The sequence below is a fragment of the Pseudochaenichthys georgianus genome, unplaced genomic scaffold, assembly GCF_902827115.2.
Source record: "Pseudochaenichthys georgianus unplaced genomic scaffold, fPseGeo1.2 scaffold_635_arrow_ctg1, whole genome shotgun sequence".
NCBI classification, from domain to species: domain Eukaryota; kingdom Metazoa; phylum Chordata; class Actinopteri; order Perciformes; family Channichthyidae; genus Pseudochaenichthys; species Pseudochaenichthys georgianus.
The window spans coordinates 22923-34514 of record NW_027263192.1 but is presented as its reverse complement, the minus strand read 5'-3'; the positions used below and the strand labels follow the sequence as shown (position 1 = coordinate 34514).

General features: G+C 41.7%; 1 long non-coding RNA gene across 1 annotated transcript; it reads right to left on the bottom strand.

Moving 5' to 3' along the window:
* Positions 1–8134: 8134 nt before the first annotated feature.
* On the bottom strand, positions 8135–11239 carry LOC139433563 (uncharacterized). The gene is made up of 3 exons (XR_011643006.1): positions 11130–11239; positions 10093–10237; positions 8135–8271 (listed from the first exon to the last, which is right to left on the bottom strand). It is a non-coding gene; the product is annotated as an uncharacterized lncRNA (long non-coding RNA).
* Positions 11240–11592: the final 353 nt, after the last annotated feature.

Here is an 11592-nt window from a genome sequence, read left to right as displayed (position 1 = left end):
AGGTCACTGCACTTGCCTCTGATGCTCTACAGAACTGCGACATTGATCTGTCCACAGCATATAGTTGTGTTGATGGAGTGATAGACACCTTGTCCAACCTCAGGACAGAAGAACAGTTTTGAAAACAGTTTAAGAGTGCCACTAAAAAGGCAGAAGCAGCTGGGATCAGCATCCCCACAGTCCCCCCATCAGCAAAGGCAGAAGAGGGTGCCTGCAAAGTATCGGCAAAGTACTAATGCAGCCACAGAGAGCCATTCCTTCCAGTCAGTAAGACTACTATAGAGGGAAGGTGTACTACTTGCTCAGGAACTAAAAAGAAGATTTAGGGGAGATGGCGAGACAGAGTCCAGTAAAATACTGAATGCACTCCACACTTTGACCAAGGCCAACAACTGGATGGGAAAAGATGCAATGGGTCCTGACTCACATGCTTCACATGCTCTGTGAGTTATATGGAGGAGAGGAGCATACGTTGAAAACAGAGCTCAGGGTTTTTCATGCCTCGTTCCCAAACACATGCACCATGAAGGGGATATTAAAAACACTAAGATACAAATATCTTTCCAACACTGGTGGAAATGATAAGAACCTATGCAACCATTCCAGTGTCAACAGCAACAGTGGAGAGGTCCTTCTTCAAGCTCAAGCTGGTGAAAGACACACTCAGAAGCCAATGCACAGAAGAGAGGCTTTCTGATCTCCTCCTCCTCCTCCTCCTCCTCCTCCTCCTCCTCCTCCTCCTCCTCCTCCTCCTCCTCCTCCTCCTCCTCCTCCTCCTCCTCCTCCTCCTCCTCACTATTGAGAAGGACATTCCTGTTATCCACAGTGAAGTAATAAACATCTACAGGGACATGGCCCCCAGAAGGTTGCTGCTGTAAGGGAGGAAGGAGAGACAACAAGTGAATACACGAAAAAATATTTAACAACTTTCAAGTGCAAAGAAAGATACAAGATACAAATAAAGTTAGTAACAAAAGAAGTTAATACAAAAATATTTGATTTCAGTTTTCAAGACTTTGTTAAATAATTTCAGTAAAGTTGCAGTATTTTTGCATGTTCTTTTAAATATTTTAGTTTTGTCCAATTAAATTAAGTAAATGAGTAGGAGAGGAGAGCAGAATGCACTAAGTGTAATTGTTGCAACTAAACTTAGGCCTACGTGTAGTTTGGAGTCTAGGTTGGTTTGCGTATTTATGTAGAGAACAGCCTTTTTCAGTTTTGTGTGAAGATTTGTTGATTTTGAAGTGTTATTTATTTTTATACCACAAAAATAATTCAAAGGACTTCATGTTGTGCTAAAATAAACTCATTATTATAGCAATTAACTAGCAGCATAGAAAAGCTCTTGTGCGTAGAATACTAAAAAAGAACATTGTTACTGATTATTTTGTAGAATTCTGTTGAGTATTAAACAATTGCGTGAGTTGTGAGGGTAAGTCAGATATACAACTATATATATATATATTTACATTTTATTTAAAACCATTTTTTTTATAAATGATTATGGGAAGTGCCCTGTTCCTCACTTGAGCCCCTGCCCCCCCAAATGTCTGAGCACTTCCCTGCTGTGGAGGCCACATTCCTGAGGACAGGAAAACATCTGAAGCGGGAGCCTGAGTGGCAAGCTGTAGATAAAGCCCAAGTGCACAAAATGGTGGAAAGAGCTGGTGGCTTATGCCTCAAACCATGGGTCCGGTCTGTCAAAGTGGGAGGCAAGAAACTGCAGCAGCGCTCCTGGGAGGAGAAAAAGCAACAGCTGTAAGTACAACTCTCATCCTTCTAAATCAGATGAGAGAGGAGGACAGCAAAACCCTGGGAATCGGGTACAAAGTGGAGAAAGAGGATATCTACATGTTGACCTCAATCAAGAGGAAAAAGAAGATGAGTGGGCAGAGGTCTCCTCCTAGAGCAAGTGAGACCTGAGATGCTGAGCCAAGTGGCTGGACTTTACGATCCAATTGGCTTAGTTACACCTGCCAAACAGCAGGCGGCCATCCTTGTTAGGAAAGCGTTCTCAGCAGTAATGACCAGAGCTCAAGCTAGAAGAAACCAAAGTGATGGCCTACAAGACCCACAGAAACACATAAAAAGGAAGAGCCGATGGGAGAAACCTAGAGCCGATCAGACTCCTACCAGGAATCTCACAGGAAGGACAGTGAAGGATCCTGTGGAGGTGAACAGATTCAGCAGCCTTCAAAAACGTGTCAGGGTCATAGCCTGGGTGTGGAGAGCTGCAAGAAAGTGGCTGGAGATTAAGGACCAGACTAGGGCAGAATCAAAGTTGGAAGTAATATGGCACACCAGGAATGGAGATGTAGCAGTGGGAGATGTGGTGTGGCTGGCTGAGCAAAATGCCCTGAGAGATTACAAACTGGTGAGAGTGGTCAGTGTAAGTACTGATGGAAAAGGCATTGTAAGGGATGTAGATGTGAGAGTTACCTGGTCCCAGCTATGAAGCATGAAGTCTATGGAGGGTACAAAGGACAGCAATGAAAAATCCCTACCACAATTCGTCATAGGGATGTCAGGCGCCTTGTCATCTTACTTCCTGTTGAAGAACAGCAGGTGGTGAAGAAGAGGCGTAATGTGAAGAACTGGTGTGAGCTCCTTGGGTTAGAAACCAGGAGCTCAAGTGGGAGGTGTCGAGACGAAAGTCAATATGAATAATATCTGATAAAACCGGACGGATAAATAATTATTTGTATATTTTTTTGTTTAGATCATTATTATTATTAATATTATTATTATAGTATTGTTCAATACCAGAAGGGGTATTCGTTTCATTTTGAATAGCTTAGTGTACTTTTTCTAAATGAGAAGCGCGAGTTAGTAAAAAATATTAATGCCGCCTCCGGTTACACGGCAACAAAAGGGGCAGGAATTATGATGGCTGGTCTTTTGTTCCCAAAGCCACAGAGGGAGAAGTTGGCGACAGTGTGTGTGAGGCTCCAGAGACGCCGTTGGTATGTTTCTCCGTTGTTTATTGCGTTTTGCGTTCTTGATCTGTTGCCTTATTGTGTGAGAGTGCTGTTGCGCAATCGACGGCTTTTACGCAGCGTGGTTTGTGTGCGCTCCGTTTTGTTAGTGTTGTAGAAGGGAGTCGAAGGCGGTGCATCGAAGGTGCAAAGTTGGTTTTATTTAACAGCAGAAAACCACATGTTGCCGGCTTGAAGCCCGGGAAGCAAAGAGGAAGAACCAAGGAGGGCACACAATAAGTAAAGTCAACAACATATATGTCCGTGCGGAAACAATACCCCCAACCTGTAGTTCCATGAGTGAATTATGTTAATTAGTTAATTAGTGATCACTACACAAGCCCCCCCAGAATTCAACCATGGACACAATCCTCATGTCCGTGAGGAAGCACCACAGGGGCAGAGGAGGGTGATACCGCAGGCAAGGGCCGGGCCACGGGAACGGGCCACGGAACGGGCCACGGAACGGGCCACGGAACGGGCCGTCGTAAGGGGGCCGCATGAGAGGTGGTGAAAAAGCGAGATTGTCCACACAAGGTCGACAGTCTGGTCGAACCTCCTCTCAGGCATCAGAAAAAGCTCAAAAGGGTGGTCCTGTCCACGATCCAAATAACAAATGGGCGAAATTGTGAGACGATCCACACGAGGTCAACCAGACTTGGTCGAACCTCCTCTCCGGCACCACCAAAAAGAGTTAACAGTCAGATGTTAACAGATGGAAGCAGTCAGCCGTTAGCTGCTAGCCGTTAGTTGTCAGTCGTTAGCTGCTAGCCGTTAGCTGTTAGTCGTTGGTAGCTGCTAGCCGTTAGCTGTCGTCGTTAGCTGTTAGTCATCGTTAGCTGTTAGCCGTTGTTAGCCGTCGTTGTTGGCTGCTAGTTGTTAGCCGTTGTTAGCCGGTAGCTGTTGTTGTTAGCCGCTAGTCGTAGTTGTTAGCCGTCTGCTGTTAGCTGTTGTTAGCCGTTAGCTATCAGCTGATAGCCGTTAGTCGATGTCGTCGGCCCCGGAGCCTCTGCTAGGCGGCGTGCCTCTACCAGGGAAGGTGTCGTTGCGTGTAGGGGCCAGCACCTCAGGGGTAAATCGCCGGGCGGTCAGGAAGAACCGGTCAGCTTCTTCGGCTAAAGCGCGGGGCTAAACACTAGCCGTATTAGCGAGCGCTGTCTGGACCTGCAGCCGCATGTCCCGAAGAAACAGTTCCATGAAAAAGAAGTCGGGCTCTTCCGTACCTAGCAAGTCGTGTATTGTCTCCATGTGGTCGGAAGGCTTTCTGTCTCCCAGTGCCGAAACGATGCGGGAATGGCGCGTGACGTCCTCCATTCCGCGGAGGGCGCACCGAGCCTCAGTCCATGTGCACGAGGCAGCCACGGACGTCTCCAAAATTCTCCGTCAGTTTGCGAAAAACTGTGTTTCTAGCCATGTTCGGTCCAGTCTCGGAAACTTCTGTGTGACTTATGTCGGGGTCACCAGTGTAGTGCAGAGAGAAGGAAGTCGGAGGCGGTGCATCGAAGGTGCAAAGTTGGTTTTACTTAACAGCAGAAACCCACATGTTGCCGGCTTGAAGCCCGGGAAGCGAAGAGGAAGAAGCAAGGATGGCACACAATAAGTACAGTCAACAACACATATGTCCGTGCGGAAACAATACCCCCAACCTGTAGTTCCATGAGTGAATTATTTTAATTAGTTAATTAGTGATCACTGCAGTGTATATTTTTAGACAGCGCAGATGATGTTCAGTGAGGTTTTCTGGGTTGCTTGGTTTCAAGTAGGGAAAGAGACTTTCTTATTCACTCATTTAAGTTAATGATGTTTTGTAGAATAACTCACAATTTATCATTTTAATTATAATATCCTGAAAATGGAATGTGGCTGAATTATTATTATTATTATTATTATTATTATTATTATTATTATTATTATTATTATAATAAATAATGCAATGAGGCATACAATATGTTTGTGATTTAGTTTGCATGTTCTTCAACATTTGTTTGTACTCTGTGTTTGAAGGTTTTCAACCTGATGTAAATCTGATGCAAATCTGATGGGAATCTGATGAAGTGTCTTATAAATAACTGCTGAGCAGGAAATAAAGACAAAAAGAACGAATCTGAGTTGACCATGCGTCCTCTGTTGCCCTCCAGCCCCTCAAGTTTGGGCAAAACACTGAATCCAGACCAAAACCCAGAAGAACATGACAGTCATTACATTCCTCCACATGTGAAGGCAACAGCTGCAAAGGCATTTGACTGCCACATGTTATGCAGGTTGACTATGGCATCTTTGCAAACTCTGCCGAGTCATAGCGTAGTGGTTCGGTAGAAAGTTGCTCCTGTAGTGGAAGTACAAACACAATGTTTTCTCTCACATTCACTTCACTGCAACATTTTACTTGGTAGCAGAAGCACCTAATAAGAATGGTGGATCGTTAGACCAACCAACTTGTTAGATCGTTAGACAGACAATGCTAGCTAATGTTACGTCACAAACGAAAGAAATCATACCCTCGTGGGGGCGCGCTCATGTGATTGGCTTAGACTGGAGGAGACATCTGATTGGCTATAGATAGGCAAGGCAAGGCAAGTTTATTTATATAGCACCATTCAACACAATGCAATTCAAGGTGCTTTACAAAAATGAAAGACATTAAAAAGAAAAGATAATAAAATAAACATTAAAAGAAAAAATACATAAATACATGAATACAAAGTTACAGTGCAGTTTAAGATATGAATAGTTCACCCAGAAGTTCCACTTTACTGATGAACACAACGGCTCAGTTTCAATTCAAATCAGCGACAAAAAGAGAAGTCTTCTTGCTGGATTTGAAAGTAGTCAGAGTTGCAGCGGAACTGCAGGTTTCTGGGAGCTTGTTCCAGATATTTGGAGCATATCCCTTAGCAAAAAAATCTATAGAATACTATAGAAAAATCTATGGACAAATTCTATAGAACATTTCTGTAGAATACTACAGGATTTTTGCGGATATACTATAGAAATTGCCTACGTGTTTTACTATAGATTCTGGGAAATAATCTATAGAAAAATCTATGGACAAATTCTATAGAAAATTTCTGTAGAATACTACAGGATTTTTGCGGATATACTATAGAAATTGCCTACGTGTTTTACTATAGATTCTGGGAAATAATCTATAGAAAAATCTATGGACAAATTCTATAGAAAATTTCTGTAGAATACTACAGGATTTTTGCGGATATACTATAGAAATTGCCTACGTGTTTTACTATAGATTCTGGGAAATAATCTATAGAAAAATCTATGGACACATTCTATACAAAATGTCTGTAGAATACTACAGGATTTTTGCGGATATACTATAGAAATTGCCTACGTGTTTTACTATAGATTCTGGGAAATAATCTATAGAATACTATAGTATAGAAAATATACACTGTAGATTGTTTTTTTGTAGAAAATAGTCTATAGAATCCTATAGAAAACCCCATGGATGCTTTCTATAGAACTGTTCTGGAGAATACCATAGAATTTGTGACCTATATTCCATAGAATCTATTGATGTTTCTATAGAATTTCTGTAGAATATACTGCAGAATATTGGCAAATATTCTATAGAATGTACCTATGGATTTTACTATAGATTCTGCAAAATAATCTATAGAACATTGCTATTGTTTTCTATAAAATGGTTCTGCAGAATTTATAACATTAATTTACGGGAATTGTCCTTAAATATTTTACAGGTTTTACAGATGTATCTGCTCTTTTTACAGTCAATAACGTTTAATAAAAGTACAGCACTAAAACTTCTATGGGCAAAAAAAACGGAAAAAACGGTCAAATGACTGACAGCAGGCTGCCAAACAAAAACCATAAAATTAAAGTAAAAATACTTTAACTGAAATAAAGTGCAAAAGCATAGTATACAGAAATTGTCCTTAAATATTTTAGAGGAAACTTTCCTCTCTTTTCAAAATCCATTGTCTTAAAATGTTACATTAAAATACCTTAAATAAAGTTCTGATGAGAAAAACAGTTTTTTACATTTTCTTTTATTAGATTTGTATGATCAAACACTAAAATAAATACAGAACCTAAAGAGCTAGAATACTGTTATTTTACAGATTTTTCCTAACATATTCCAATCAAACAGGTTCAACAAAATGACATCACAAAATGTTCTGTAGGAAACAATTACTCTGAAATATTTGTAGAATTATAGTACAACTAATAAATACAGCATTTCATATTTAAACATCATACTTATAAACAGTAGAAACAAAAAGTAAGTTGAATTTTTTAAGATTACTTTGAAACATTCAACTGAAAATAACAGAAATGGCAAAATGGCGACATATGTTCACATTGTCAATGTGAAGGAGCAGTGTGCAGGATTTAGTACGTCTAACAATGGGGATGTAGGTTCCAACCAATGGATAACTTGTTCACTCACCCTCCTATCCCAAGTTTGTAGGATAATGTATATTGGCTGCAAAAAACTTGAGGCCCAATCATGTTTCCTCTGTCCATTCTGCGCTGCTGTAGACGTGGCAGTGCAACCTAGAGGACAAAAAGATCAGAATTAGAAACGGGTTTATTGCCAGGTATGTTCACACGTATGAGGAGGTGTCGTACATACAAATAAAAAAATGTAAAAACTACACAGATAGCGAACTATATTAAGAAATAGAATGCAATAAATTATAGAATATAAAATATTGGCAGTAAGCAATATTTAAACATTGCATTATTTACCATCCTGTGATCTCCATGCAGAGTCTGCGTTGTGGCTGAGGTAAAGTGTCAGTGGGGGGGGGCGGGCCTTGTTGAGGTGCCGAGAGGTTCTGGTCCTGATGGAGAGAGGTTTTGGTCCTGATGGAGAGAGGTTCTGGCCCTGATGGAGAGAGGTTCTGGTCCTTATGGAGAGAGGTTCTGGTCCTGATGGAGAGAGGTGTTGGTCCTGATGCAGAGAGGTTCTGGTCCTGATGGAGAGAGGTTCTGGTCCTGATGGAGAGAGGTGTTGGTCCTGATGGAGAGAGGTTCTGGTCCTGATGAAGAGAGGTTCTGGTCCTGATGGAGAGAGGTTCTGGTCCTGATGGAGAGAGGTTTTGGTCCTGATGGAGAGAGGTTCTGGTCCTTATGGAGAGAGGTTCTGGTCCTGATGGAGAGAGGTGTTGGTCCTGATGGAGAGAGGTTCTGGTCCTGAGGGAGAGAGGTTCTGGTCCTGATGGTGCGCAGCCTCCAGCCAGAGGGTTGTGTTGAAGGCAGAGCTGAAGTCCACAAACAGGATCCTGGCATAGGTTCCTGCTGTGTCCAGGTGCTGGAGGAGGAAGTGAAGTGATAACTATTAGTAAACCATAATGATGGATGTTATTATCAGGGCATTGATTATTTCATAAGTTTAGAAGGGGGGAACATAGTCTAACAACAGTTAGCTTTTGTTAATTTTACCTCGAGACAAACTTGTGAGACTTGTTTCTGAAATCCCTTTCTCTTAAAGTGAATAAATAAAAAATAAAACAATGGAGGTGACCCTAAAACTAACCACTGGATTGCTTGTCTAACATGACCTAGTCCATAAGTGAGGTAAGGGTGGGAACAATCAAACACACCCTCCCAGGCACTACGTGTTAGCGAAGTACAACTGGGATTTCGAAGAGGAAGATATGCTTGCTCAATTCTTAATAATAAAGAAAAACCAACAAATTGAGCACTTGAGTTTTCATTAGCAGCGCCTAGCTACAGCTGTGGAGCTTCGGTCAATACCACTAATGCCCCTTTCACACCAGCGCCTATTCAGCTCCGGCTCGGAGCTAGAGCCTGAAAAGTGCCGGGTTTTCCTGTTCACACCGCAGCGGCGCCGGCTCTTAGCTCCGGAATCCGCTTCATTTCCAGCTCCAAAAAATTATCGGTCCAAAGGCAAGAGCTTTGGAGCTAAGAGGCGACGTCGCTTACGTCTCTCTTACGTCGAGGCGTGCAGGAAACTAAACCCAACTCCCCTGAACATGGGTCGACTATCATGCCTGCCTACAAGCAGTGTGCTTATAAACACACTTTATAAAGTCAGGCAACACTAACCAGGCTTCGTGTGATTCTGTTTATGTGTACCTTACTTTGACCATCCGTTCACTGTTATCGATCATTGTGGAGAGAGGCAGACGTGTTGTTTTGTATTATTGCAGCTATCGGATGCAAGTAGTCAGTTTAGCTTCGGTTGCTATGCTAACATCACCCGTTTTATACCAGAGAAACTTTCATAACAGTGTTGTGATACCAAACAGCGTCAATTCAGACTGACACACATTCACTTAGGCTAAGGGGAACTGGGGATATGCATCAGCTGCTTGTGTGAGTCGGACAGTGAATACTTTAGAGCGGCCACTGCAGTGTGAGCTAACCGGGAGCTAACGGGAGAATAAACTCGAGTGGAGCAGCCAATACTGCAGCGGTCGGTAAATGCTGCAGAAACACATTAATAAACAATGAACCACGGCACTCTGGAGAAAAGTATAAGGTTGGAGAAGTCGTTATTCAATTTATTCTGGCTTCATGTGATTAAAAGCAACACGATCATCGACCCGACGCAGTTGTTGTTGTTGTGAGCGCCGTAATGGCTGCCGTTGGGGAGCAAATCAGCGATGTAAACGGTGACGTCATGACGCAGCAGGGGCAGCTCTGGAGCGCCAGTGGGCGGTGTGCACAGAGCGGGAGCTGAAAAGGGAAACCGGAGCTGAACCAGAAAAGCTCCCGCTCGGAGCTAGAAACTGAAAAGCGCTGGTGTGAAAGCTGCATAACAGTCTATTTCCTTAAAATGGTACATATCGATGAATCTATATTTTCATCTTCAGGTGATTAAATCTGCATACTTTCCCTGTACAATAAGATTCAAGCATTTTGTAATCCAGTGAGGAAATTCAAGACCAGTAAATATTGATTGATTAAACAACACTAAATAAAATGTTAGTGCTTTCTTCAAACTCAGACTCTCTGCTGCGGCTGTACCTCAAAGACAAAACAATTGTCTTATGATCTTTGTTGAACAAGGTCTGATTGTCCTGTACATGTACAATGTGGGGTATTTTTAAATACTTTACTAAACCACATTCAATACTATGTTAGACACAAGTTAGTTATTACTCACATATCAAAGTCTTTTCATCTCCAAGATGGAAGAATAGCTGGGTGCTGCCTGGAGAGACTGATGAGGGACACAGGCTGGCGTCAGCAGCTTTCCACACAAAGCCATCACATCTTCTCTTCCATAGTCCTCGCTGTCCACTGGTGCTCTGTAAAAAGAGTGAACATCACAGCCGTCATGTTAACCCTTTCTTACACAACAACATACAACCAACATGTGTCAAAAGTGACCCGAATTAGTTTTAATTGTAAATATCTTTGCAATAAATTACTTTAACCATTCAGGATTCCAGGTATTCCTCAATTAACCTGTTTTGGATCAACACCAATTTGTATTTTTCCATTTCTTACTTTTTGAATAAAAATAATGTTTGTATCACTACACTTCTAAGGCACAACATGGGTCAAACATTACCCGTATTATTTTTGTTATTATGTTATTTCATGCATGGCTGAGTGTTTCTTTACTATACATTTTCAAAAATAATTAATTTTAGCAGTGATTTGGACCAAGCATGTATGATGTAGTAATACAAAAAGTATTTTAGTTCACACAGTGTGACATTAGCTAGTCATGTTAGCTTGTAATATATAGAGCAGAGCTAACTAGCAAGTTAGCCAAACGTTAGCGGTTAGCTGTTTATGCTATGCTAGCTGTTACTGAACATTAACAAACTAGATTCCGCTATAAGAAAGCTGTGAAACTTTACATTAAACTTGGCGACAACATTGTGACACCCCGCTGCATGTGTAATTCTCCCGTGTTGGAGACGAGAGGGTGGGGGGGCAGCACTGCAATAAACTGTAAGCTAACGTTAGCAGCCACCTGTTAAGCCAGGTTTTCCGGGCGCAACATCTTGCAAGAAACAGCATGTCAGGGCTTCTTAACATTTAACAACCTATTAATGATGAATACCAACTTAACGGGAAGAAACTCAGCTAACTAGGAGAAGAAATGTAACCTTAAATAAAAAATAAAACATTCACAAACTAAGGATTATCTAAATACATATTTAACTCCATTACAGTTGCAGGACTCACCAGATCTCAAGTCTTCTGTTCTTTGTTGACGTCCCGATGCTCATATTTAACGTGTAAAACGATCCCGATATAAATCCATAAAATCCTGCAGCAGACATACAGACAGACAGCTGTAGCTTGCAGGAGGAGACCCACTCAAACTGACGTGGATGTTTGAAATGTGAACGACAGGCGCGGACAGTTCTCATTGGCAGGTTTCTTCGATGACGTTTATATTAACCAATCAGGAGTGTTGTGGACTCATTCCAAACATGCCTGACTTGTTTGCCGTGTTTTGGCTGAATTCTATTTCAATTGCCGTAGCTCTGGCTGTCGGCCAGAATCCGAAAACCATACATTATACTGTAAAACTAAGGCTTATTACTGTGTATTGACCAATGGGAGAAAAAAAAAAAACAGCAACATAAATAAAACAAGGATAACTGTGACTTGTTGAGTAAATAACAGTGTGTGTTTTAAACCT